Source organism: Sus scrofa, chromosome 12 (assembly GCF_054392235.1).
Source record: "Sus scrofa isolate SSC_HxYL_T2T_F1_AM1 chromosome 12, Sscrofa_HxYL_maternal_Yorkshire_Landrace_v2.0, whole genome shotgun sequence".
NCBI classification, from domain to species: domain Eukaryota; kingdom Metazoa; phylum Chordata; class Mammalia; order Artiodactyla; family Suidae; genus Sus; species Sus scrofa.
In genome coordinates, this window is record NC_139394.1 from 1,995,211 (window position 1) to 2,021,500 (window position 26,290).

The following is a 26,290-nucleotide window of genomic DNA, read 5'->3' on the forward strand; positions in this document are numbered from 1 at the left end:
CACACACACGTGTGTACATGCACACGCCAACTTCACCACATTAAAAATTAAAGGGAGAAAAGCATATGATCATCTCAATAAATGTGGAACAAATATTTAATAAAACTTAATAGTCACTCAATATTAAAAAACCTTTGTAACAGGAAAAGGGAAATTCCTTAATCTGATCAAGACTGTCTACCAAAAAGTTATATCACAAATCATATTTAATAGTGCAAGACTGAAAGTTCTCCCTCCAAGATAAGGAGCAAGCTAAGGATGCCCCTGCTTCTCTCAACACCAGTCCTAGTCAGCGGAGCCCAGTTAAAAGCAGCAAAGGAAAAGCACATACAAAGATGAAAACAGAAAAATTCACACCCTTAGTTGCAGAAGACTATGATTGTGTTTGTAGAAATCCTACGGACTATGTGGATAAATACGCAAATTAATAAAACGGGTGTTCAGCAGGGCTGCTGGATACTAGATCAGTATTAAAAAATCAGGCGTTCCCGTCGTGGCACAGTGGTGAACGAATCCGACTAGGAACCGTGAGGTTGCAGGTTGAATCCCTGGCCTCGCTCAGTGGGTTAAGGATCTGGCGTTGCCGTGAGCTGTGGTGGAGGTCGCAGACACGGCTCGGATCCCGCATTGCTGTGGCTGTGGTGTAGGCTGGCGGCTACAGCTCCGATTCGACCCCTAGCCTGGGAACTTCCATATGCCGCCAGAGCAGCCCCAGAAAAGGCAAAAAGGCAAAAAAAAAAAAAAATCAAATGCATCCCCACACATCAGAACAAAACAATATAAAGTTTCTAACAAACTATTGAACACTATTAAAATAACATTTAAAATCTCATATACCTGGGAATAAATTCAACAAAGGACATGAAAAACTGCTACATGGAAAATTAGAAAACTTAATATTGAAAGAAGTCGATTCTCTGCCCAGACGATCTATGGATCTACAGGTTCCATGGCATCACAACGGAATCTCAGCGGGTCTTTCGCCCTCTCAGTGGAATCTGACCCATGGACTCTAAGGTTTATGTGGAAATAGAAAGGGCCGGAAAGACCTAAGATGCTGTGGAGGAGGCCAAGATGGACCATCTGCTTTATCAGATCACGTGAGGCCACGGACGGAAGGAGAGGGTGACACTGGCGCAGAGGCAGATGGACCCCCAGGACGGCACCGGCAGACGGGAAAGAGGCCCAGGCGAGTTCAGCGTGTGACTCACACCGAAGACGGCGCTGCAGGGGGAACACTGACCCTTGGCAAGAGAGGGTGCTGGGCCTTGCCACACGGTCACCCGAAACGAAACAAAACTGGGCCCTCCCGCACAGCACGTGCAAACAGCAAGCCTGGGTAGGCAATAGAGAGTTGGATTATAGAATTCACCCTCCAAGCTGGAGACTTTACAGAATGAAAAGAATGCCAGGACAGCAGGTATAAACCAGGACTGCCCACGGCACGCTGAGACTTATGGTCACTCTGGTTATAAACCTAAACATACAAAGCAAAACTATAAAGCAAATTTTAGAATAAGTTTGACCTTAGGGTAGGAAAAGACTTTAACATAAGTATGAAACCATAGGGAAAAAATTAATACATTCAACTACAGTATAATTATTTACCAAAAGAATCTATTAAAAGATTGAAAAACCATATCACAGAATAGGAAAAGAAACGTTCCATACATCAAACAGTTAAAAACTTAATCTAGGAGTTCCCTGGCGGCTCAGCAGGTAAGGATCTGGCATCGTCATTGCTGTGGCACAGGTTCAGTCCTCGGCCGGGGAACTTGTGCATGCCATAAACACAGCAGCCCTGCCCCAAAATATGTGTGTGTGTACACACACACTCACACACACACTCACACACACACACTTACGCATCAATACAAAACAAGCAACAGAGAGTGGGCAAAAACCCTGAGTAAGCATTTCACAAAGAGGCTGACCCGCTGACCTATAAGCAGATGAAAAAGATCTCAACCTCATTAGTCCCCAAAGAAAAGAAAATTAAAACATGACACCATCACACCTACAAGAACGACGAAGGTGAAAATAAGTTATACCTACTTCACTGGGGCAGATATGGGAAACAGCACGGTAGAGACATTTCTCTGGAGCTAGTCTACCTGGATTTAAATCCTTGTTCACACTTACCAACTGTGTGACCCTGAGCAAGCTGACCTTGACCTTTCATGCCTTAGTGCTGCCATTTATAAAGTGCGCCTCTTGTATGACTGGGTCACTTTGCTTTACAGCAGAAATTGGCACAACATTGTAAATCAACTATACTTTAATAAAAAAAAAATTTCCAAAAAAAATAAAATATTAAGAGTGTGGCTCAGAATGCAGAGTAACCAGAACTCACATACACAGCTGGCAGAAGAGTTGACAACCCTTCTGAAAAGCCACTGACGGTATCTTCAAAACTGAACATTTGTTTACCTATTAGCCAGAAATTCTACTCCTAGGCATCCCCCTAAAAAATCGGTAGCTATGCTACCCAGAAGACATGTCACAGTGTTTACAGGAGCACTGTGCACAGCCCCCAAAGGCTGGAACACCCCGACATTCCACACGGAGTCAACCCGTGCAACTGTGCGTCCACCAGCCGCGAGAACACCTGCAGCTGCAGGACAACAGGGTTGGTCTCGGGACCCGTGAGCAGGGCTCTGACACAGGGGCTGGCAGGGCGCCCTGCCAGGGGTGATGGCAATTACCCCAGAGCTGCTTTCCGGGCATTCATTGCACTGTATGTTTGGTTTACGTCTCTTTCTGTGTACGCAGCACACTTCCAAAACACACAAAGGGCTACGGACAACCCAGTGAAGCGGTGCACCGTGGCATCTTCTAGAGCTGTTCACCGATGAGGGAGGGAGGCCGCTCTCGCCATCAAGAATGTTAACAGCGAGTCCGAGGAACAGGAGCAAAAAGCGACAGAGACGGTGAGAAACAAAACACGCAGCGAGGAAACATCAGCCGTCTGAGCAAGACCTTAAAGCCTGCAGCATCCGGACGGACGCTCGGCCCTGCAGCCAGCTTGCAGCTGTCTCTGGGGTGACCTACGTGAAAGGGACAGAAGTCACTTGGGGCCGGACCTCAGGAGCCGGAACCTCGGCCCCGAAGCCTGGCGGGGAGGAGAGAGTGGCAAAGCACAGCCACAGCAAGGACGCCAGGGACGGAGGGACCCTTCGGGAGACGGAGGAGGACCCCGCGGCACTAGGCCTGCCCCAACCATTCCACTGGGCTCCCTCTTAATTCCTCGGTTCCTACTTTCTCAAAACGGCACTCAGGTCAGGGCCTGGTGCCGGCCGTGTAGAAAGCAGAATGAAAACGGACATCCCCACCTGGGCAGGGAGCTCTCCCCAAGATCACCTGGGGTCACCAGACCTGACAGCCAACACAAGGGAGCACAGCCGGGGCGGGCAGAAGGCCTGCAACCAGTTCCCCGAGTCTCAATCCAGCACGTCCACGACAACCCAAGTACAAATGTTTGTCTCTCAGGCGCAATTTCAGAGAAAAATAGGCCCGTATAAAATCAGCATCTGCAGGAAGGATCAGGACGGGTTGAAGGAGAAGTTAACGTATGGCTTCCCTCTTGAACCAGACAATTAAATGTATGCCAGGAACGGAGGATTGATGCCCCGGCGGGCCCTCGGCACCCCGCCTCTCGGCCCTCCATCTGCCCGGCTGCTCGGCACCTCCTGACAAACTGCAACCAGCATCATGATGCATCTGCGAAGGTGCCGCACAGCCGCGGCGGGAATGGGGCACGCGGGAGGCTTCGGAGCAGGTGTACGGCTCCTCCTGAAGGGTTGGGGGAGACGGCAAGATGCCGGACTGTAAGAGGGAGCAGGTTCAGAAGGGGTATTTTTCATCAATACCACTCACTACTGCTAAACCTCTAGTTACTCTAGAAACTGTTGAGCAGGCATCCAAATATTTAAAAACCCAACCCAAGTGTAACAGTTTCTAGATGAAGCAAACCTGCAGGTTCCTCCGCACAATCGAGCATTAAAAAAGTGTTATTTCTAAACCATAGCAACTAGCCCCAGGTAAAACGCACTTTGAGAGCGGCCCTGGCCTCCAGCCACCCAGCTCTCCAGGGCACACACCTGGGTGTCAGCAGCCCCGACTGTGAACGGCAGCCCCCGAGCTGTGTGGCCTTTGGACACAGCAGCCCCGGGTGCTTCAGAGGCCGGGGACGAGAGAAGGACATTACAAAACCAAGAACATTCCTACACAATTTGGTTTTAATTCCATTTTCCATCGACCCCCGCCCCCAGTTTTTTATAACTATTCACTTAGAAGCATACTCTCTCTTTTGGAAAAGCATTAAAGAAGCTGAGGGAAAGGACAAAAAATCCAGGTGACCAGCTCATGCTCCTTTACGCTTTATGAACTGATATAAATAAGATGAGGCTCATTTTAAACGTCTGGACTCTGGTACCATCTTGTGAGTAAATGCCCCGTGCACCTGAGATCATTTATTTTAATAAAGTTTCATGACTCACCAGCTGCCAAAGACCTGATTTAATTCAAAGCTCCAAAGATAATTCCCACTTTTTCATGATAAAAAATTTTCTAAATAATGGATCAAGGCAGCATCATTCTGACGGCAACCGCATTGCGTGCAGGCCGAGAAGGGAGGCCGTGGATTCTGCAGCCAGCCAGTCCTCGGAAAAGGGGGAGTACAGGGAATGGAGGGGGGACCTTGAGAAAAAATGGAACCGTGGAAAAGGACTCTGTCACCTCACGGGGACACGGTGAAGATGCCCCTCCTAGTAGACGCCGCGCTCCAGGCGGAGGCTCGAGGGTCCCGCCGCGCTCTAGGTGGGCGGGTCAACTCCACTGTGCTTCTTCCCACGAGAATTCCACTCACCCTGAAAGGCGGCTTTCTGTGAGTCACCCTATAAAGTTTAAATGCTTATATTTTTACATATTTCTTTGTAAGTTCCCAAGGGTTTCGACCTTAAAAGCTCAAAGAAAAATCCAGCACTCCACAACCCTCCTCTGAACCCCCAGGTGAGTACTTTTACTGGAGCTCTCAGTAAAATTCCAACCAACAAAAAATCAACTTCATTAAAAGTGCAATTCAGGACACTAACTTATCCCCTCTACCCCTGGGAAAGAACGCCACATTCAGAAGGAAAACAGCTGCAGACAGAGACGCACAGGTCGGCCTGCTCCACCTCCCCGGGTGCAATCCACAGGCCTCAGGCAGCCTGCCCGCCGGCCCCATCAGCCACAAGAACCTAGCTCTCCCCAGAAAGGCCCCTGTGACGGCTAACTTCATGTTTACGTGGCTGCGGGCAAACGTTACTCCCGGATACGACCAGCATGCAAAGCGGCGGCCTCTGGGAAGCAGGCTGCCCCTCTAACGTGGGCCTCATCCAGTCGGGGGAAGGCCTGGCAGGAACAAAAGACTGACCTCCCTCGAGTAAGGGACTCTGCAGCAGCCTCGGGGCCTGACCTGCACATCAGCTCGGCCCTGGGTCCCCAGGTGTTGGCCTGACCAGCTCCCCAGCATGTGAGCCTCCGCACACACACCCTGTTGGTTCTGTTTCTCGGGAGACTTGGCCTCGCACGCCCCCGAGCAGGTCAGGGCCTCAGCGCGGAGGTGTGACGAGTTGACAAGAGCACGTCGCCCTCTGCTCATGGCAAGGCGAGGGGTCTCGGGGCAGTGAGCGACGTCCTCGGAGCCAAGGCACATCCCCGCTAGCCTCTCCCTTCAGAATGGACACTGGCAAAGGTACGATTCTTACAGGACACGGCCCGAAAAAGCAAAATTAAATGTTCTTGTGTTACCCGTGACCCTAACAAGCTGAGCAACATCTGACGGGGAAGGTCGTGAGATTACAACGGTGAGACCCTGGCTTGTATTACGCAGCATCTGCCTCTCCTCCAAGGAACTCGGGCACGTTCCAGACAGGACCTAAGCAATCCTCCCTTTGCTACTAGAACTAGGCCAGATCACTACTCTTCTTCTACAGACGAAGATTTGCAAGAAGAGAGAAAGCCGGTGCTTCCGACAGGCCCTCTAGACGGGCCTAAAAAAAGCACAGGTCCCAGCCCTCCACGCGAAAGACCCCTCACGAGGTCCCAAGTGTGACGGGCCTCAGAAAGGCAGTGGATGAGCACAGCCCAGGAGTATGTCTTTCTTGACAGATGCTCTTACATGCACTGAAAGCATGGGGGAAGCTAAAATTCGGATCAACGGCCTAATAAAAAGGCCACAGCTCTGAAACGCCCTGTCTGCCCCGCGGTCCTCATCCCAACCCGTGTGCCTGCCAGGGGGCCGTCAGCGGTGGGGAGTCGCACCTCACAGCGCAGCTCTTCAAGGAAGGACACGGAGCTGTACTCGCGGGGCCCAGCAGCACTGCCTCTCTGGATGCTCCCACTCATCGTGGGAGACAGGTACCAGTACCCGCTTTTATGGGCACACAACGTCCCCAGTGACTGAAGATTCAACATGCTGAGGCCGCCACGCCAGGAGCCAGCGAGCTGTCCTCCAAATTCGGGCCCACCTGGTAGCCCTTGTCCTCGACAGGAAGCGTCCTCCTAGCAGCACAGAAACCCTAACGGGCCGGGAGATGGCCGTCCAGGTTCCCTGGGTCCCGTCCAACAGGAGCAAGACGACAAGGCTGGCTGTCCCGGCAAGGGGCACCACTGCTGGGCTGCGCCGCCACAGGCCAAGTCCACGTCCTCTCAAACGCCCAGCGGCGGCCCTTCTGGGGTTGGAAGGGAGCCAGCCAGGTCCCTCTTGGCCCTCCCTCCCCCGTTCCACATCCCCGATTTTTCCAAAGCACCCAAAGGGGCCCTCTGCTTTCAAGCCTCTCAGGACCTCCGTCACTTCCCTAGGCCCTCCTGCGCCAGCCTCTCCAAAGAGAACATTCAGAACTAAAGAAGCTACTCCATGTGTGGTCTCAGAGGCCCGGACTGAAGGCAGACAGGTGGTTTTTTTACATCCCTCGGCTTTGCATATGAATTGCTCACCACTGAACTGTATTTATGCAATGGGAAGGAAAAAGAGGAAGAGAAAAGTGCTGGGGTGGGGTTGGGAGGAAGGCAGGAGGGAGGGAAGAGGAGAGAGGGCAGGAAGGAGCCCCAGGCAGGCCTTGCAGCGCATCCCGGTGCCCTTTCACCCCATGCCACCAGCACGTCACCCTCCAAGATCACGTTCAATCCTGGTCCCATCAACTCCATGACGACCTGCCCTTCCCAATTCGGTATCACTGGCAAACTCGGCGAGCGCGCCTTCCGAGTCTGTGCCCAAGGCACTGACAAGAACACAGGACACCCGAGCAGAAGCCACGCGCCCTGCGGGCCTCGCTCTAGGCTGCCAGAGTTATAAGACCTCAGGGTACGGCCGTGCAGAGAACCCAGTGCCCGGCAGCTCACCCAGCTCACATCTCACTCACAAATGGGCAAAGGCCACAAACAATTAGTAAGAGAAGTAACACAACTGACCCATGTATAAAAACATCCAGCTCTACGCATGCCTGCAATGCATACTGAAAACAAGGAAATTATCAGGTATCTACCTCAGTGCAAATATATTTGCAACGGCAACGCCAAAAGTTGGAAAGAAGCTCTCCCAGACCCGACGAGCAGGCACGTAAGCAGTAAGAAGTCCTATTTCCAGCAAGCCCTTTGTTTCCCGTGTCCTGGTGCTCTGACGTCTAGGGCCAGGAGTGACGGCCCTCCTGGGGCTGGCCCACTCCTGGAGACAGTAAACAGCTCACCTTTCACTTGCAAACCAGCCACACCCCCCAGAGCCCGCACCCCCAACTACATCTTACAGGGGCTGTCACACCCCCAGCCACTGTCCCCTACCCTGACCAGCCCAGGGCCAGGAGCCTGACAACTCAGGACAGCCCCCACGCCCCAGCGTCTGCTGAAGCTGTTCAAAGCCACCCACCCTAGGCCTGCCTGCCCTCGTCCTGCCCCTTCCTTAAGCAGAAACCCACCCAGTAAAGGAGCCTGCCCACACCCCCGCCTGTCTCCGGACCTCTGCTTCCCCACGTGGCACAGCAAGTCCTCTTCTCTGGGGAACTGGGAGTAATGAACTCGGTCCAACGGCAGTCGTTTTCTGATCTGCTGGCATCGGTGTAATACACTGTATTTTAAAACACCTTCCTGAACGATTTTGCAAAACATGTTCATATCCCTTCATACATTCTTATCCGGGCATTTATGACTTCTAGAAACTTACACTGAGAAAATACCTGCAGAGTTCCCACTGTGCTGCAACAGGATCCAGCGGCCTCTTAGGAGTACTGGGACGCGGGTTCAATCCCTGGCCAGGCACAGTGGGTTCAGGATCTGGCATTACCACAGCTGCAGATTAGGTCACAACTGCGGCTCAGATCTGATCCCTGGCCCAGGAGTGGACAAAAACAGAAAAAAAGGGGGGGGGGGGGAGAAAGAAAGAAAATACCCAGAGATCTAGACAAAAATTTATATATAAAGATTCTCATCACAACATTATTCATAATACTGAAAAACAACTAGCTTAAATGTTTAATAGTAGAAAAGTATTTTAAAATTATAGGTACATCCCAGTTACTTCAATATTAAATAACTTTAGTTTACTATGAAACCAATAAAAATCATCTTTTTAAAGAACATGTAAATGACAAGAGGAAATATACACAATTTGATGTTATGTGAAAAAGCAGGATATAAAATTATACCTAGAATATGACCTCAATTTTTGTATAAAAGGGAGGAAAGGAGTTCCCGTCATGGCTCAGTGGTGAACGAATCCGACTAGGAACCATGAGGTTGCGGTTCGATCCCTGGCCTCGCTCAGTGGGTTAAGGATCCAGCGCTGCCGTGAGCTGTGGTGTAGGCCGCAGAATCGGCTCAGATCCCGCGTTGCTGTGGCTCTGGTGTAGGCCGGTGGCTACAGCTCCGATTAGACCCCTAGCTTGGGAACCTCCATATGCCGTGGGAGCGGCCCAAGAAATAGCAAAAAGACCCCAGAAAAAGCAGGGGGGGATGTATGTGATTCCAAAGAAATTCTCCTGGAAAAGGAAATAAAATCAAGAAACATCGGAGTTCCCATCGTGGCTCAGCAGAAACGAATCTGCCTAGTCCATGGGTTAAGGATCCGGCACTGCCGTGAGCTGTGGTGTGGGTCGCAGATGTGGCTCAGATCCCGCATGGCTGTGGCTGTGGTGTAGGCCAGCAGCTGCAGCTCTGATTCTACCCCTAGCCTGGGACCCTCCATATGTCGTTTGTGCAGCCCTAAAAAGACAGAAAAAAAAACAAAAGAGTAAAACACTAGCCAGCCAGGAAAGCAGAGCCCTGCAGGCGCCCACCCGCCGGGGGACCGGCTCTCCTCTCCGCCTGCGCTCCGCTGCTCCAGGCCTCACCTTCCCCATCTGGACGCGGGCAGCCACCTCACTGCGTCACTGGGAGGGTCCAACCAGGCCATGTGCGCAAAGCACGGAAACGGCGCCTGGCATCTGGCGTGGAGTCAGTTTACAGAAACGTTGGCTCTTCTCAACCAGAAAGAGAGCCACCAATCAATGTGCCGTTTCCATCAACAGTTGGACAAGCTTTCTCGCCCCAACCTTATGGACAAAACCTGAGACTTGAGACCAGTGCTGTGACTACGCTGGACCCCAGGGGGCTGAGAGGCAGAAGGGGTTTCCAGATGGCACAATACCGTGGCTGTGCCCGCACTGCATTTTCGTCTATTACTCGACAGAAGGATCAGCAAGTACTCTTATCCGATTCTTGAATGGCATAGCTGGAGAGGATTTTAAGCAAGGGCGATCAAAGAATCAGAATCCAAAAAAGATCTGACCAAGCAACCAAATGTAATGAGGAAAAACTTAACATTAAAGCCTAGGATCCGCACCTGCAGAAGCCAACAGGAGGGAGGGCCTGGGAAGTGTGAGAGGATGCCTAAGGAACTTTCTGGAAGAAAGGAGACCGTGCGTCAACAGCAGGAGGCGAAAGGAGGCAGGCGGGGTGGACTCAGGAGTCCCTTCAGAAAGGTCAACACCCAGGACGAGGGCAGGTCGGCCACCTCCTCACCTCTCGCCCGCCAGCCAACGCATAGAGGGTGCGCCTCCGTCCTGGTCGCTTTACTTACCACCGGCGCTGCGCTTGCTGTAATTGCGAATAACCCTGCCGCAGAGCGCACCCCTCTCGCTTCCTCTGAGACAGGACAGAGGCAGCGTCAGAGCCCATTTGTTTCTCACTCAGTCATGCTGAATTTCCAGTGCCATTAAAGGTAGATCAAAGTCTTTTTTTCCAACTAGGAAAAGTTATTTTCACCTCTCGACTAATCTCTCTGAGCGCTAGATACAGTAAAATCAACAATGTAAACACACTGCCTATTAAAGAACAATACATTTATTTACTTTAGTGATCGAATGAAGAGCTTTGGGTACTAATTATACTGACATACAAAATGTCCTTTGATTGAAAAAATACCTCGAAATGGACCAGTAAAAAACTGAAATGAATCAGAGGCATGCATAAGGGAAGGGAGGCTGACCAAGCCCCACCTCCCCCGAGACAGCTGGGGGCGCTTCCAGACGCCCGCTGCCCCGCGCTCATGCAGACACACGCACGCAGGCACACAGCCAGAGCACAACTGAAGTGACACTGCATATCCCGCTAGTCTTTCTCCACTTTTCACCATACCGCTCGGCTCAGGTGCACTGTCCCCCACTCTGAAACAAACCGACTTCCCAGCTATCTTACAAGGCTGGCATCATGCCCATTTCACAGATGAGAAACTGAGGCTCAGGCCGGGCCGCCTGCTGCCTAGTGGATGCAAGGTGTGGAGCTGATCCTCACTGCAGGCCGATGACTTCACACCACGCCACACCCCTAATGCCGGAATTCCTAGAGTAAAACCCATGGAAAAAAATGAACAGTAACAAGTCCAAAAACTTCTGGGCCAACATCAAGTTCACTTTTCATTTCATTCAGCCCACAGGCCAAGCACTAAACGGCTCCAGCATCCATACGCCCAGTGGCACACTGCCAGGTGACTATTTCAAAAAGCAGTATTGCATGGCAACCTAAGCTGGCTATTATTCCATGCATAAAACATTTTTTCACCCAAAAATCTAAGTATGAATACTCTTTCACTGCAAACTCTGACAGGGGCACCCTGTTATAAATCTAGGGGCTCCAGCTAAGTAGGCACCCCACCTCTGAAAAAAAAAAAAAGTGAAAGAAAAATGTACTAATGAGAAGAGTCTGGGAAAGAGAGAAGCTAATTCAGGTGGGAGCAGCACAGAGGCGGAGGCACGACCTGGGAGCTGTGGTCTCCTTCGCACCCGCCCTCCAAGTGCCCTCCCCAGCTCTGACTTTCAGAAGCCACACTAATGAAATCATTCTCAGCATGGGGGAAGGGAGGCACATGGGGTGACACCTGATAGCCAAGAACAGGAGGTTCCCTTTCGGCCCAGTGAGTTAAGGATCCAGTGCTGCCTTAGCTGTGGCACAGGCCGCAACTGCCACAACGTTCGAACCCTACCCAGGAATTTACACGTACTGCAGGTGCAGGCAAAAAAAAATTTAAAAAAATAAAAAAAATTTTTAAATGAAAAAATAAAGCATGGAGGAGTTCCTGTCATGGCTCCGTGGTGAACGAATCCGACTAGGAACCATGAGGTTGCGGGTTCGATCCCCGGCCTTGCTCAGTGGGTTAAGGATGCGGCGTTGCCGTGAGCTGTGGTGTAGGCCAGCGGCTACAGCTCCAATTCAACCCCTAGCCTGGGAACTTCCATACGCCGTGGGTGCAGCCCTAGAAAAGACAAAAAGACAAAAATAAATAAATAAATAAAGCATGGACTAACAAGGAGCCATCAAAAATTAGTGAAAATAATGTCTAGCAATCTGGGAAAACCATAAGGTAAGTACAAAAAATAAAATATGAAACTGAATAGTTATCATGATGCAACAATGTAATTACATATGCGCCTGAAAAATAAAATATGAAACTGAATAGTTATTATGATGCAACAATGTAATTACGTATGCGCCTGAAAAATAAAATACGAAACTGAATACTTTCTGAATAAATACGAAACTGAATAAAGCATGGACTAACAAGGAGCCATCAAAAATTAGTGAAAATAATGTCTAGCAATCTGGGAAAACCATAAGGTAAGTACAAAAAATAAAATATGAAACTGAATAGTTATCATGATGCAACAATGTAATTACATATGCGCCTGAAAAATAAAATATGAAACTGAATAGTTATTATGATGCAACAATGTAATTACGCATGCGCCTAAAAAATAAAACATGAAACTAAGGGAGTTCCCGCGGTTGCGCAGTGGTTAACGAATCTGACTAGGAACCATGAGGTTGGTCCCTGGCCTTGCTCAGTGGGTTAACGATCCGGCGTTGCCGTGAGCTGTGGTGTAGGTTGCAGATGCAGCTCAGATCCCGCGTTGCTGTGGCTCTGGCGTAGGCTGGTGGCTACAGCTCCGATTCGACCCCTAGCCTGGGAACCTCCATATGCCCCGGGAGCGGCCCAAGAAATGGCAAAAGGACAAAAAAACAAACAAACAAACAAATATATGAAACTGAATAGTTATCATGATGCAACATGCAATTACGTATGCACCTGAAAAGGGACAGCAAAGGCAACCCACCTTCAAAGTAGCTCTTAGTATTACTTCATCATTATGACTCATTTCTTCAATTTTTCAAATCATTTATCATATTGCTTATTCCACAAACTTTTAAAAAAGGTAAAGAGAATAAAACAGTAAACTATAAAACAAAAGCAATTTACATTCCAAGGGACAAAAAGGTACAAAATGCTATGGAATTTAAAAGGAGGCGGTGGAGACAAGGATTCGGGAGGAGGCGGGCATCTGAGACAGACCTGAAAGATGCTTCAGGGTTTCGAGGGTTGGGAAGCAGGCATACCACTTCCCGTGATCAAATTTTTACATGCTTTGCCGTTTCAAAGGGCGCGTATGTGTGTATCAATAGCCGCGTAGCTGCAAACCCCACAGCCCGCTGTCACACAGGGATATCAATTTGTGGGAACAAGCAGAAAGCCTGGAATAAAAACAGACTGCAACACAAAAGAGGACTGCCACGTCACTTACGTGCAAGTTAATACACCATAAATTCTGAACTCACAGTTTATCAACCTCACTGTAATTCACTAGCTCAGTAAGCGCGGCCTCTTGTGTTTTAATTCAGTGGAAGCACTGTTGGAGGCATTTTATTGTTGATGCCTCTGCAGCATTCTCTCCCTCCTGCTCTTCAAAATCCGGTGTTTGCTCAGCTATAGCCGTTCTTTTCTCATCCTTACCAAGAAAGGCAAACAGCTATGGGCAAGTCACAAAAACCAAAGCTGAACACATCAAAGCAAAAACTCTAAGCCACAAAAAGAACAGAAATCATGTAATCCATAACAGCAATTACTACAACTATTTTCCCTATTAAAAAATTCAAGCTGGAGTTCCCGTCGTGGCTCAGTGGTAACGAACCCGGCTAGTATCCGTGAGGACATGGGTTCGCTCCCTGGCCTTGCTCAGTGGGTTAAAGGATCTGGCATTGCCATGAGCTGTGGTGTAGGTTGCAGAAGCAGCTTGGATCTGGCGTTGCTGTGGCTGTGACACAAGCCAGGAGGTATAGCTCTGATTTGATCCTTAGCCTGGGAACTTCCATATACAGAGGGTGTAGCCCTAAAAAGACCAAGTAAATAAATAAATAAATAAATCAAGCATACCAATATGATCAACTTATTTCAAACCCTCTGTATCCTCCCAAATCAACTCAACTTCTAAAATTATTCTGTTAAAAATAAAATGCAAATATTTAGAATGAGATAGCTTACCTCTGACCCTCAGTGCCAGCCAGCACCCCAGCATCAAGACCCACTGAGCAGTTCCCATTGTGGCTCAGCAGGTTAAGAACCCAACTAGTATCCATGAGGATGCCAGTTGGATCCTGGCCTCTCTCAGTGGGTTAAGGTACCAGCATTGGCGCAAGCTGCAGCGCGGGTCATGGATGCAGCTCAGATCCAACGTGGCTGTGGCTGTGGTGTAGGCCGGCAGCTGCAGCTCCAATTCAACCCTTAGCCTGGGAACGTCCATATGCCACAGGTGAGGCCCTAAAAAGAAAGAAAAATACCCACTGAAACTGAGGCACTATTTTATGAGATTGGGAAGCGATTCCACACCACTTTTTGGATTAGTAAACGGCAGCAAAGGGACCCCTGAGCTCCAGAAATGTTTCACAGACAGTGTGGGAAACAGGTGAACAGGAGAGGACGTCCACGCCCTGCCGCCCTGCCACCCTACCTTGGGTAAGGTCTTCCGGACGCAGCCCTCCAGGGCAGGAGGCAGGGAAGTGCAGGCAAGGAGGGGGCAAACCTGGCACATGTTTTGCTGTCTTTGGCTTTGCAAGCTCCACAAGGTCAAAATCTAAGAGACAGCAGGGGCCAGGAGGCAGCAGATGAGAGGGGTTCGCCTGCAGGAGCAGGGGGCAAGGTGCCCTGGTAGCCCAGGGCAGGGAGCAAAGAGGCAAGACCCCCACCATGTAAGCAAGGACCCCAACGGGCTAGGCCCTCGGGGCCCCACCTCACTGCCACCCACACCCGCCCCGGGGAGCCTGGCGAAGGCAGGAGCAGAAAAGGAGAGAAGGAAGAAAACAGGGCCCTCATGACTGACACCGCATGTGCATTTTCAAAACGGTTTCGCTGTTTCACATGCTTCACATCGTAAAATTCACCTGTTTAAGTGTGCAAAGGAGGGTTTTAGACTATTTAGAGAGGGTTGCCACCATCCCCACAATCTCGAGCACTTCCATCTCCCCAGGAAGAAACCATCATGCCCTCCTGAAGTCTCGCTCCATCTCCACCCGGGGCCCCTTGGTGCATTTCGCAGGCTGGGTTCCCAGGTCCGGAAGGCCAGGGAACCTCAGCAATGGTTCGCATAAGCAGCCAAGAGAGGACCCGAAGAACTTCAAACTGCAATACTAGACAACGACAAAATGCTGTGCCTCTATCGTTAAACGAACGAAACAGCAAATTGAAAATTGCTGCAGAGGCGTTCCCGTCGCGGCTCAGCGGCTAACGAACCCAACTAGGATCCATGAGGATACAGGTTCAATCCCTGGCCTTGCTCAGTAGGTTAAGGATCTGGCATTGCTGGGAAGGTTGCAGATTCAGCTTGGATCCTGTGTTGCTGTGGCTGTGGTGTAGGCCGGCAGCTGTAGTTCCAATCAGACCCCTAGCCTGGGAACTTCCATGTGCCATGGGTGTGCTCCCAAAAAGCAAAAAAAAAAAAGCTGCAGAGAACAGGAAAATTTTTTTTCTGTCTTTTGTCTTTTGAGGGCTGCAACCGAGTCATATGGAGGTTCCCAGGCTAGGGGTCTAATCAGAGCTGTAGACGTCAGCCTACACCACAGCCACAGCAATGCAGGATCCGAGCTGCATCTGCAACCTACACCACAGCTCACGGCAACGCCGGATCCTCAACCCACCAAGCGAGGCCAGGGATCAAACCTACAACCTCATGGTTCCTAGTCGGATTTGTTAACCACTGAGCCACGAAGGGAACTCCAGAACAGGAAAATTTTTTAAGTGATCTGGTCAGCAAAGTTCTAAAAAATTAAAAACAGAAAAAACAGTATTTAGAACTCAGTGGACTGAAGATCCCGCTGTGGCACAGTGGGACTGGCGGTATCTTGGGAGCGCTGGGGCGCAGGTCTGGTCCCCAGCCCAGGGCAGTGGGTTAAGGATCTGGGACTCAGTGGACCAAGAGAATTAAGCAGAACACAGAATGTGAAAAATTCAGTGACTGACAAATAGCAACTTAAACATGGCTAAGAAGAGACAGAGAGAACTTGGAAAAAAAAAGAGAAATTGTCCACAAGGAAGCAGAGAGGAACAAAGAGGAAGGAGATGCAGGAGAGAAACATGGAAAGAACATAAATCCAGAGCCTCACAAACAGGGTGTGGGAGGAACTCGGGCAACTGCCTGGCAGCTTCCAGGGCACAAGAGAAGCGGAGGCGGCCGGATGAGGGCCTCAGAGCTGAGAGAAAGTGCCCGTTGAGGGCTCCACGGCCGCGGGAAGTGCCCTGCCAGAACCAAGACACGGTAACAACGCTGAGATCCACAGAGAGAGCAGCAGCAGCAGAGCCTCGTGAGGGACACCCCAGAATCTTTCAAAGACCTCCCTGGTGGCTCAGCGGGTATCAAGAATCTGGCGGTGTCACTGCCGTGTCACTGCTGTGGCGTGGGTTCCATCCCTGGCCCAGGGACGTCCACACGCTGCGGGTGTGGGCAATAACTACATGCACAAAGCCTCTCGGTCCAAGTAACGGTGATGCCACGTGGACGGTCTGAGGTCCGAGAGGAATGGAGGCCACCGACTCACAAACGAGCATTCATCTCATAACTCACACGACAAGAATAATAACTACTTGTGCCAAAAAGAAAGAAAGAAAGAGACAGAAATACACAACAACACTGACACATAACAAACAAAAGGTTCGGCAGACTTTCCGAAGTCTGACGTTGTCCAGGAAAAAACGAAGGTCCCGCTGACCTTCATACATCTTCTGAGTATTCCTACTGTCATTGCCAGGGAACGACTCCAAGAGAAAAACAGTATTCAGAAATAGTAAGAGGAAGAAATTAAACAATGAATGTTTTCCATCCATAAAAAGGCACAGGGGAAAAAAAGAAGAGTACAGGCAGGACAAATAGAAAACACAAAATAAGATGGCATATTTAAGCCCAAGTAAATGTAAACAGACTACATCTTCCAATTAAAAGACAAAAATTGTCAGATGAGACTTTTTTTACCCTAACTACAAGCTGTTTACAAGAGACATATGAAAAACATAAGGTTGAAAAGAAAGGCTGACATATATAAAAGGCTAGAAAAATAAACAGTGCAAATACCAAGCAAGAGGAAACAGGTACAACTACATGAATGAAACATACTTTAAGGGAAAAGGCATTATGAGGGGTAGAGCGAGTGGTATCATTAACAACTCGGGCTCCGGTTCCCCAGGAAGACACACAGCTGTGAATTTGCGGGGTCTGAGAATACAGCCTCAAAAGAGAAACGAAGCGCAGAGAGGACCATAAGGAGGACTGGACGTATCTAAAATCTCACACACTTCTCTCCGATAGTTGATTGACAGATGTCCAAAAAATTAGCAAAGAAGTAAAAGATTTGACCTGCTGCTCACACGCGGCCCCAGGAGTCACAGATACACAGCATGGTCAAGCACACAGGGTGCCTTTACCAGAATCAACCCCACTCGGGCCCGAACGGCAAAGCCCAACACACTTCAAAGGACCGAGACTGGAACGTGTGCGTACAAGCGCGCACACACACGCAGAGTTGTGCAGGTCGCAAGATCCACAGCACTAGGGGCACCGTTCACAGATGACAACGGTGTAGACAGCTCCCTACAGATGCCCAGCGTAACTGCCACTGCCTGCTGAAATCACACGCACGTTCTCCAGTCAAAATGCAATTAAGAAATCAAAATCCGGAGTTCCTGTCGTGGCGCGGCGGAAACAAATCCAACTGGGAACCATGAGGTTGCGGGTTCGATCCCTGGCCTCGCTCCGTGGGTTAAGGGTCCTGCATTGCCGTGAGCCGCGGAGTAGGATGCAGATGAGGCTCAGATCTGGTGTGGCTGTGGCTGTGGTCTAGGCCGGCAGCTGTAGCTCCGATTAGGCCCCTAGCCTGGGAACCTCCACATGCCGCGGGTGTGGCCCTCAAAAGACAAAAGACGAAAATAAAGAAAGATAAAGAAAAAGAAATCAAAATCCAACCATAGGAAAATCCCTCTATGTTAAAAAATTACAAAGCACGCTTTTAAGTAGCTCAGAATGAAGTCACAACGAATTTTAGAAAATCTGAACTGGACAATAACAAATACACGACATACTGAAACCTGAGCGTAGCTAGGCATTTAATCTACATACTCAAATTTACAATTTAAATATTTATAAAATGCCTGTATCAAAAAAGTCAAATGGGAGTTCCCGTCGTGGCGCAGTGGTTAACGAATCCGACTAGGAACCATGAGGTTGCGGGTTCGGTCCCTGCCCTTGCTCAGTGGGTTAACGATCCTGCGTTGCCGTGAGCTGTGGTGTAGGTTGCAGACGCGGCTCGGATCCCGCGTTGCTGTGGCTCTGGCGTAGGCCAGAGGCTACAGCTCCAATTCAACCCCTAGCCTGGGAACCTCCATACGCCACGGGAGCGGCCCAAGAAATGGCAAAAAAAGACAAAAAAAAAAAAAAAAAAAAAAGTCAAATGACTGGAAATGAGTAAGGTTAAGTATCCATCTCAAGAATTCCCTCCAGGGAGTTCCCTAGTGGTCTAGTGGTTAGAATGTGGTGTTTTCACCGCTGCAGCCAAGGTTCAATCCCAGGTCTGGTAACTGAGATTCCCACATCTAGCTGCTGCACGCTGTGGTCAAAAACAAAAAACAAAACAAAAAAAAAGAATTTCCTCCTCAAAAATAAGGTAAAGGTAATAAAATGAATCCAAGGAAAGAAGATTTTAAAACGAATTAACGGGGAGTTCCTACTGTGGCTCAGTGGGATAAGAACCTGACATAGTATCTGTGGGGATGGGGCATCAATCCCAGACGTGGGCTCCATCCCTGGCCTTGCCCAGGGGGTTAAGGATCCAGCTTCCTTCAAGCTGCGGCATAGGTCGCAAATGCAGCTCAGATCCCATGTTGCCCTGACTGTGGCGTAGGCCTGCAGCTGCATCTCCGATTCAACTCTTAGCCCAGGAACCTCCATATGCTATGGGTGTGGCCACAAAAATAAATTAAATTAATGAAATATTCATGATATAGAGTACTACCAAAGCCAAGAGCTGGTTATTTGAATGACCAAAAAATAAACAATCCTCCGGCCAAAACTGAGAAAAAAAAAGAGTGGACATACAAATACCCAATGTCAGAAATAGAAAGGAACATTATCACGGCTCCGTAGACTTTAAAAAGATCACAGGAGAATATGCTGAGCAATTGTTTTGGGGCTGTGGGCTTTTTTTTTTTTTTTTTTTTTTTTTTTTGGCCACACCCACAGCGTGTAGAAGTTCCCAGGCCAGGGATCACCCCTGCACCACAGCAGCCACCCAGGCCACTGGAGTGACAACGCCAGATCCTTAACCCACTGCACCACAAGGGAACTCCATGATGCACAACTTTATGCCCTAAATTTGAAACCTGGAAGAAATGGACAAAATCCCCTAAAAATACGATTCACTAAAACTGACTTAAAAAAAATACATCTGGGAGTTCCCCTTGTGGCTCAACAGGTTAAGAACCTGACTAGTATCCATGAGGATACGGGTTCGATCCCTGGCCTTGATCAGTGGGTTAAGGGTCTGGTGTTGCCACAAGCTAAGGTGTAGGCTGCAGAGGCGGCTTGGATCTGGCGTTGCTGTGGCTGTGGCTAGGCTGGCAGCTGCGACTCCAAGTAAACCCCTGGCCTGGGAACCTCCATATGCTGCAGGTGCAGCCCTAAAAAAAGGAAAACAAAACAGGTACAATTTTCCGTTAGAAGTGCGTGCAGGGTGTGCTGCACAACAGGACGACTGTAATCAGCCCTCTGCTGACCGGGGCGTGTGAAGGCTGTTAGCGCGAACCTTAAGAATTCTCACCACAAGGAGAAGGGCTTCTATTTCTTTAATGTTTCGTGTGTGTGAGATGACGGATGTTCACTAGCCTTCCTGTGGTAACGACTGCATGTATGCAAGTCAAACCAGGCTACACACCTTAAGCTCACCCTGTGCTGTGCTGCATGCCAGTTATATCTCCATAAAACTGGAACAAAAACAAACAAATAATGAACACTGGGGGAAAAAAGAATACCACTTTCAGAGCCTAAATCACAGCCTTTAAAACCGCCTTGTGCAAAGGAAACTGCAGCAGGTCCTGTCACGCATTCAGGGAACAGATCGTTGCCGCGCTGCGGGTCACTCTCCTTGGAGCGAGTCCCAGGGAAGCTCCCCAGGGCCACCGAGGAAGCGCCCGAGTGGGGCTGGCGTCCCGCAGCAGCGCCCACGCAGCCGGCGAGGGAAGTGGGGAAGGCTGCTGCCAGAGCGGCCCGTCGGGGCTCTTGCGACCCTTCCGATCTGGGGACGACGGCACCTCAAACAAGCCGTCGGGTGGCCTTGCAGTTAGAACGGTGTTAAACCAGGACGCAGCCAAGCGGTGTGAGGGCGACCACGGGGTCAGAGCCCTGCAGCTGAGGGCAAGGGATGAGCTTCCCAGCAGGAGCCACTACGACAGCCAGGGGTCTACACAGGAAGAAGCAGGAAACCGGACCCTTCCACAGCCCACAATCCCCAAGTTAGTACAGAGCCCCTGGGGGAGCCACACGGCCGAAGCCCTCCCCAGGGTGATATCCTTCTGCCTCCAGCAAAAGGGTAGGAGAGCCGCTCTTAACTACGGCGGGAGAGAGCACGAAGATGAAAGAGAGAGAATAACAAATCCGATGACGTTAAAACTGAGATGTCCAAAGACCCCACAAAGAAAGCGGAAAGACAGATTTCAAAGTGGAAAGGCGCTTATGGTAAATATCCAAAATACATACTAAATCAACCAGACGTCAATACAAGTTTTAACTGTGTAAGAAAAAGACAACTCAAATAAAAAGTGGGCACAAGACCGAACAGAATTAAAAGCAAACACGAGAGGACACGACACAGCAGTCCTGCACCTGTGCCCTGTGCCTGCTCATGGGCACCAGATACAGAGGGAGCTCCTTTCAACCCCGCTCGGGAGCAGGATGGGTGAGGAAGCCATGACATGCACCTGTAACGAGAGGTTATACTGAAGTGAAAATGAAGCAATTACACGCAGACGCAACAACCAGGGTGAATCTTACAAACGCAACACTGAGAAAAGCAGCAAAAACCACTGTGTAAAACGACAGTGCAGTGCATCATTCATCTAACCTTCAAAGTGGCAAAACAAGGGTAGTTTTCAGAGATGCCTGAATACGTAGGAAAACCATTACGAAAAGCGAGGCATGGAGTTCCCGTTGTGGCTCAGAGGTTAACGAATGCGACCAGCATCCACGAGGACGCAAGTTTGATCCCTGGCCTCGCTCAGTGGGTTAAGGATCTGGCGCTGCCATGAGCTGTGGTGTGGGTCACAGACGAGGCTTGGATCTGGTGCTGCTGTGGCTGTGGCGCAGGCCGGCGGCTACGGCTCCCATTCGACCCCTAGGCTGGGAACCTCCATATGCCACAGCTATGGCCCTAAAAGGCAAAAAAGAAAGAAAAGAAAAGAAAGAAAGAAAGAAAAGCGAGGTACTGTCCCAAAACAGTAAGAAGAGAATTTGCCTCTTGGAAGGAGGAAGTAAGTGTAGCGAGGGGAGGGCACACCAAGGACACATCAAGGACACGACCGGGACTTCCTCGGTGCTGAAAGGGTCTCTTTCTGACCTGGATGGGGGTACACAGGTGTTCTTGTCATAAATATTGGTTGAACTGTCAATAGATGTTTTATACACTTTTTACCTCATACATTTTTTAAAAAGAAAGAAAATCAAATACTACCAGACCTACTTAAATAAAACAGCTAAATAAAAAGAGCAATTAGACAATTCCTTCCAGGGCTCTAATGATAATATTAACACCCAAACAGGACTTCTGTAAATTAACTAAACCCTTAAGAGAGCCGGTCAAACCCAGTTCTCTAAGACTGCATGACAAAGTGCCCAATTTAGATCTGTAACATCAAAACAGGAAAGGATTTTATTTTCAAATCCTCTTACATGTTCAGCAATTATTTCAGTTTCAACCTCTGACCTACCTGGCTTTATAAAGCCCAAATGAAATGCAAGCGCTGCTATGAGAGAGAGGAAGCCTCTAAATCTAGACTTGTAAATTACCTGTCCAGGGACCACGCCGAGGCAGCCGTTCGGAAGGTTAATCGGTCCTAGCAATCCCATGCAACGTAAGCTTACATTTTAATGCCGCTGGCAGAAAAATACGGTTCTGTGAAAGAACAGCTACAACACACAGCAGCTTCCGAATTGTAAAGAAGTAAGTATCTAGCTACTCCAGTTCACGAAAGGCCGTCTAGTGCCCCATCATTAACCCCCCAACAGCTCCATCCTCCCAGCCTCCGCGTCACACTGAGGGCGACCTCCCTCCAGGGAGGACGGAGCAGCCTGCAGCAGACCAGCCCTGACCATGCACACTGGAGAGCGGAACCCAACACACAAGACGCTTTTTCAGACACTAGACCACACGCAGCACAGGAATGCGATGGAGCGAGGGGAGCCCCGCCATCACCCAGCTCTCAGTGGGGAGCCAGGACCCAGCAGGGAAAGGAAGGGCCCTGAGCTGTGGAGACGGAGCAGAGTGTGAGAGGCTGGGGCAGCGGGAATGGGACCAAGGGCAGAGGAGAGAGCCCCTCAGGGAGGAGCTCCAGACATCTAGGTGGGGCCCTCAGATGCCCGGCTGGACGAGGCTACAGGAGGCCAGGCAAAGAACAGCTTCTGGGTGAGCGTGGGAACAAAACAACTAGTCTCAACAGGTCAGAAGGAAGAGCCCTCACTGACCGCTCAGAACATCCCCCAGAAAGGCAGCGGCACCTTAGCATAGGGCTCAACTGGACTCAGAGCCAAGGCTTCCCTCCCAGGGTCAGCCACGGCCTCCTAACGGGCCTGATGCTAACTAGTTTAGGCTCTGTGCCCACACAGTCCTGGTGAAACTAGTCGACAACGCTGCCACCGCAGCAGGAAGGCAACCAAGACTACTTCCAAAAGCCCTTACAAACAAGCAGCGGGCCACAGTGCTGACCCACACGGCTCTGACAAAGCTGGAAAACAGCCCTTGAAAGAATGAAGCTGATGCAGCAGGAAAGCAACTGCCTCCCAGAACAAAACGCAACACCGCTTAAATGAAGACGAGAACATCCAAATTATCAACGCTGTAACACTGTGTCCGGCATCCGGTCCGCAATTTCCAGATTAAAGCAAAGCAGGAAAGTGGGATCCGTAAGCAGAAAAATCATGACGAAACGACAATCAGGAGTGCGTGGTGATGGAAATAAGACAAGAGCTTTAAAATGGCGGCATAAAGCTGTTCGAGGGTTTAAAAGAAAACAGGAACATAAGAGAGAAACACGAAGTATAAAAAAGACTCAGGTAGAATTTCTAGGGAAAAAATGCAATAGCAAAACAAAAACGACACAGGGTAACGAGCTTGATAACACATTAGGTACTGCGGAAGGATATGCTGCGAGAACTTGAGGACACTGCAGCAGAAACCATCCAAATCGAAGCACAGAGGGGAAGAGGCAGGAGTGAGCACAGAGCCTGTGGAACAACATCAAACATCGAAAGTAAACGCAGCTGGAGCCCTGGAAGCCCGGCGGCAAGCAGAGGGAGAAATGGAAAACCTGAGAACACACGGCGGCACCTTTTCCAAAACTCTGGTGAAAGTTACAACCCTACAGATCCGAGCATCTCCGCTGACCACAGCAGGCCAATCACCAAGACAACTGCGCCGATGCCCATTACAATCAACTGCTAACTTCCACAAAAAAGGGAAAAGTCTTCAACGCAGCAGTAAGAGGAATTCCCTGGTGGCTCATCGGGTCAAGGCCCCAGCGTTACCACTGCTGTGGCTCTGATCACTGCTCTGGCACGGGTCTGCTCCCTGGCCCAGGCACTTCTGCACGCCGTGCGCCCAGCCAAAACTAAAAATAAAAACACAAATAAGGTCACGTCAAACAATCTGTTCTGTGCCTTGTTTTTTTCCTAAGTGTGAGTGGGGTTTTTTTTAATTTAATAATATATAATATTATATCTTAGAAACCTTCCCATAATAGCACATACAGAATCCACCTCCAGGCCCACTTCAGGCATATGCTCTGGAGAGCATCTGAGGTGCACATAGCCCATGGAGCCTAATTCTGTTTGGGGGCAGCACTCCATACACGGGGTTGCCAGGCCCCAAGCAAATCCCAGAAGGGAGAACCAAGCAGATGCCCCAAACCAAAACTCAGACAAAGATGAAGCAAACCAGACTCAGGGGGAAACTCAAGCTCTGGACGTGTAACAGGTGCCGAGGCTTCGTGAGAGCTGAGAATCACTGGACAGCGGGAAGGAGGAGCTGGGATCAGTGTCTGAAGACAAAGAGCCAAAGGCAGGTCACAGGAAATGTGGCCCAGGCTCAGCTCCAAAGTCCAGGGGTCGGTGCCAAGCCGACACCCCTACTCCCAGTGAGGCCCTCACACTCGGCTCCTTTCTCCTGCAACCCAGGACAGCGCTGGGCCAGGGAGCCCACCTGGTGGGGATCTGGCCTGCAGCAAAGAAGGGCTGTCCGGCAAGCACCCACTCGGGGAACCTGCCTCGCCGCTCCAGTTAAACCCGCAGACTGCCTCACAGACCCGACACACGGAAACACAGCGCTTCACCTCCAAGCACCTCTGCCAGGAAGAAGGGACCGGTGATGGCCACGCCTCCCCACTGGGGTTTGGTGGATTCCCAGAACCGTCTTTATGAGAATACTCGTCCTGGATGAAACGAGCAGTGATGTCGGAAAAACGCAAGGGCTATGCCTGAACCCCGATACTCGCCGCAACGGCCAGCAGGCGTCGATCCTCCTGCCGCGGGGCTCGCAGACACTGACTTGAGGCAACTGTATCATAAAATCTAGTTCTTGAAAAATCTCTCACATTTGCCAGAACTCCACCAAACACACTCAGGTAGAGCACGGCTCTCAGGAGAGCTCCCATCTTCCTGGGGAAAGGGGCCGGGGGTCAGTGCAGAGGGTTCGGAGAAGAGGCAGGAAGCTAAGCCCGCCCCGGGTGGTGGCCTCGTAGGACCTCAGTCCCGTGAACAGCTTGGGCCTTTACCAACGGATGAAAACGGCAGGCACTGCTTGCTGTCTCCACGGGGGCAACTTCTGCCCTTTTTCCTCCAATTATTCAATCATGTGCAACATCAGACCAACACACAGGACAGGACGGAGCCCGCAGCCGCAGTGAGGAGCACGGGAAGGGAGGAAACGCTTGGCCGTGCAGGCTGCCCCTCGGAGTCCGGGGCTCAGCCATGATCGGGGAGCCCCCGGCTTCGCAAGCACCACCCCATGGCACCCTCGCGGCACACCCCCTCGGGGGAAGCAGCTTCAGACCCACTTCACAGATAAAAACACTAAGGTCCAGACCAAGGACAGGCAGCTAGAAAAGGAAGCAGCCAGGGCCAAGGCCCATTTGACCCCAGTCTAACATCTTCCACAAACCCACAGCTGCCTCTTCAATGTTTAGAAAAAGTCCACCCGGATTTTCTGAATCTCCACAAGGAGGCCAAAGAGAAGTCTCGCCCGAGGCCGCCCTGCACGTGGGATGAGAAGCAAGGCTGAGCCAGCAGCCACAAGGCCTGAACCCCTGGCTCGGCCCCTGCAGCCCAGGAATTCCTCAGGCTGGCTGCCCCTCTGCGCGGCCTCGGTTCACTCATTGGTAACAGCAGATGCCTGCAAGGGGTGTTGTCAGGGTTGGGCGGACTCATCCATGTGGAACCGTATCTGCAAACTGCAAAGCCCCCGAGGGCCCTTCCCTCTCCATCCGGCCCCGAAGTCCTTCGGTCCCTGCAGCCGGCACAGGTCCTACCTCCTCTAGAGGCCTTGCTCGGCCAGGCCCCTCTCCTGAAATCCTCCCTGGCTGCTGGCATCCCCCTCCCCCCAGTGTCAACGCAGCCCTGAACCTCTGGTCACATGCTTCATGGCTCCATCTGCCTACCACGCTGGTCTGCGTGTGTGCCGACCTCAGGGCTTCCAGGGTTATACACCGGCCACGCTCTGGTTTCATCCCCCAGCAGAAGCACTTACCCAGACTTCCCTTGTGGCGCAGCAGGGTAAGGACTGGTGTTGTCACTGCAGTGGCACGGGTTTGCTCCTTGGCCTGGAAACTTCCCCAGGCCACAGGCTTGGGCAAAAAAAAAAAAAAGAAGAAGAAGCACTTACTCCAAAGTCCAAAAACAATGAATGAGGAGTTCCTGTCATGGCTCAGCGGTAATGAACCCAACTAATATTCATGAGGACTCAGGTTCGATCCCTGGCCTCGCTCGGTGCGTTAAGGATCCGGCGTTGCTGTGAGCTGTGGTGTAGGCTGGCAGCTACAGCTCCGAATGGACCCCTAGCCCAGGAACTTCTATATTCTCAGTCATAAAAAGGGCGGGGGGGGGGGCTGCTGTCCATATAAAGGCAAAGATTGAGGTGCAGGTCTCGGAGCCAGGCCCTGAAGCCAGAACGGGGTCTGAGCGCGGCTCTGCCACCAACGAGGTCAGGTTGG

General features: G+C 50.5%; 1 protein-coding gene across 44 annotated transcripts in view; it reads right to left on the reverse strand.

Moving 5' to 3' along the window:
• The window catches only part of RPTOR (regulatory associated protein of MTOR complex 1), a 309,620-nt gene that overhangs the window by 243,941 nt on the left and 39,389 nt on the right, over positions 1 to 26,290 (reverse strand). For 8 of the 44 annotated variants that reach the window (XM_084983263.1, XM_084983259.1, XM_084983229.1 and 5 more), the window contains exon 2: positions 25,828 to 25,924. The exons of 34 other annotated variants lie outside the window; for them this stretch is intronic. The gene's annotated coding sequence lies outside the window, so the exon portion shown is untranslated. Of the gene's footprint in view, positions 1 to 8,200; positions 8,364 to 13,122; positions 13,595 to 25,827; positions 25,925 to 26,290 lie in introns of those variants that run through there. 2 more of the 44 variants (XM_084983241.1, XM_084983239.1) reach the window with 2 other exon arrangements.